We start from the raw sequence: 2,752 nt of genomic DNA on the forward strand, positions 1-2,752 counted from the left end.
TATTTTCATGGGGCAGCTAGATGGGCAGTGGAGTTCAAATTTGACACTGAATAAAAACTAGAAAAAGAAAAAAGAAAAAAGTGTTTGTAAAGTTTGAACTTGTGGCCCCGTATCCAATAACCTTCCTCCTACGCAGTAAGATTGAAAGTGGCAAATTTAAGATCAGGTCTTCTGAGGGCAAAGCCAGTGTTCCTTTTCAGTCTAAAACCTTGTTATTCAGGTTCTAATACAGAGGAAATGAAGGGTCCCTGAACTGGGGGAGATAATGAATGGTGTTTATAACTGAAGCAAAGCAGCAGACTGAAGCAGTAAATTGAGGCAAGCTGAATAATGCAGCAGGTTTGTTATAATCACAGTGATGTGTGGAATCAGATTAATTTTGTCTGTCTTTTAAGTGAAAAGAGACTGGTACTGAATGCTTATAGACCTCCACTTAGCAGATCCAAGGAGGACTGGGTTGAGCTGCACCCCCGAAGCAGGCCTCAGGCTCGGGTGCTGTCTAGGAGGCCAGTGTCTGCTTTTTTCTCTCACTACCACATCCATATTTTGGCCTTCTAATTTAATAAATGATCACCTATATGAATTTTAAAAAAAAGCAGGTGAAAAATGGAAACTGGGTTGAGCTGCAACCCTGCAGCACCCCCTTGTGTTTCAAGAAGGAATGTGAAGGCTTTGTAAGGCAGAGAGAACCTGGAACTTGATCCCCTCAAACCTTTTCAGTCTTTCCCAAAATATTATTTAATCTCTGTATTTTTTAATTCCTAACTGTGCCAAATGCAAAGGCAGGATCCACAACCTTTACTAGGATATGATTTAAGCGACCCTGAAGAACTTTTACACTCAAGTGACCAATAATTCATTCATCTATCATCTAATTGTATTAAATATCTGCCTATGTGAACTGACCAAGTGACTGAATCTATCTGGGCCTCAGTTTTCCCCTCTGTAAAGTGAGCATGTTGGAATAGATGTCCTATCATTTCTGGGGTCTCTTTCAGATCAAAACCTATAATCCTATGATGTGCCAAATGCTAAATGTTCTAGTAGTTGAGGGAAGAAATCTGGTATAGTCAAAAGAGTGCTGGCATTAAATCCAGAAGACCTATATTTTAGATTCTGCCAATTATGGATTATGTGACATTAAGCAAGTCATGTAACTCAATCATTTTTCAAATTATGAAACTGAGTCCCTGAGAAATCAGTCTAGATAACAAGTCCTTTCTATCTCTGACATGTGGAATATATTAATAACGATAATAACAATAACTCACATTTATGTCACAGAATTAAAAGAGTCTCAGAGAGAACTCAGAGATCATTCAGTTCAGTATATAGAAAAAGAAGAACAGCCTTCCAAGGTAGCCAAGTCATCTTTTGGATAGCTCTATTTTTTTTTTTTATTAGTGAGTCTAAAGTAGCCTCTCTCCAAATCTAAGTCCTGGTACTTTTTGTAATCAAATAGAATGTCTAATTCTTTTACATTTGATGGCCCTACAAATTCATAGAGTCATAAAATCATTAGTTGTGAGTTGTGAGCTGGAAGAGATCTTGGAAGTTTTCTCAGATGATATCCTCATTGTAAAGGAAGAGGAAACTATAGCACAAGGAGATGGATTTATTTGTCCAAAGCTGCATCCCTACAAGGATCAGGATTTGAACCTAGGTCCTCTCACTCTGAAGCCAGTATTCTTTCTATTGCTCCAAGACCCCCATTAGGCCTTATATGGTTAGATTCTTTTGACCATCTGGGTGACCCTACAGAGATTCAACAATTTATCATTTCTCTTCCTTAAATGTTGGAACCAGAGTGAATCTTGTCATGGATCCTATACTAGAAGCTCATGGGCCCTGGAGGAAAAGGAAATCTTTGGAGGTTGAGGCCCAAGAGAGGTAGGTGTGTCACCTTCAACCCCAATGCCTGACCCTCATTCCTGATGAACTGCAGGAAACAAATTCATCCTGTCCTAATCGTTCATCCTTTGGCAGTGAGGCTTCCCCTAGAAAATGTTCCCCAGTCCACTGTCTACTAGATCTGCTGCCTGCTGGTACTCCCAAAAGAAAACCCCCAATGAAGTGAATTGTCAAGGAAATTCTAATAAGCATTCCATGAATAATTGTTTCTGGTATCACATAAACTGTCCACAAATATAGTAAGAAAAGAGTTACTTCCAATGTCTCTCTGTGTTATTAAAATCCATTAAGGTCTTGATAACTAAATAAAGGAGAGGGAAAATATAAATATATTGGACAAAATATTAGCAAAGAGGGTACAACTACATATTAGGAAGAATTTGCATTAGGATCACTAAGATTTATGAAATCAGAACTACAGAATTTGATTCAGTATAAGGACAAAAATGAATTAATATAGACCATATTAATAATAATAATAATAACAATAAAAGAGATAATTAAATAACAGGGATTAGACTATGGCCAGATTGCCAACAGGTGGCACCATGCTTCTACAAGAAGACAATCTGTGAACTTCCAGCTAAGATGGTGGAGAAAAGTCAGGAACTTTGTGAAACTCTCCTGTCTTTCCCTTAGAAGTGACATGAATCAAGACTCAACAAATTTTGGAGTGACAGCACCTACAAAAGAATAGTGTGGAACATCTTCCAGCAAGATATGTTATGTGGGGAGCATGGGTATACCCAGGGCAGAGAACAGAGACCCAGCGTACTAATGGCAGGAGAGGTGGGGACTAACCTGTGATCCTAGACTGTTAGAGTGAAGGCTTCTGCGATTC

This window comes from Macrotis lagotis, chromosome 1, assembly GCF_037893015.1.
Source record: "Macrotis lagotis isolate mMagLag1 chromosome 1, bilby.v1.9.chrom.fasta, whole genome shotgun sequence".
Lineage (NCBI taxonomy): Eukaryota > Metazoa > Chordata > Mammalia > Peramelemorphia > Peramelidae > Macrotis > Macrotis lagotis.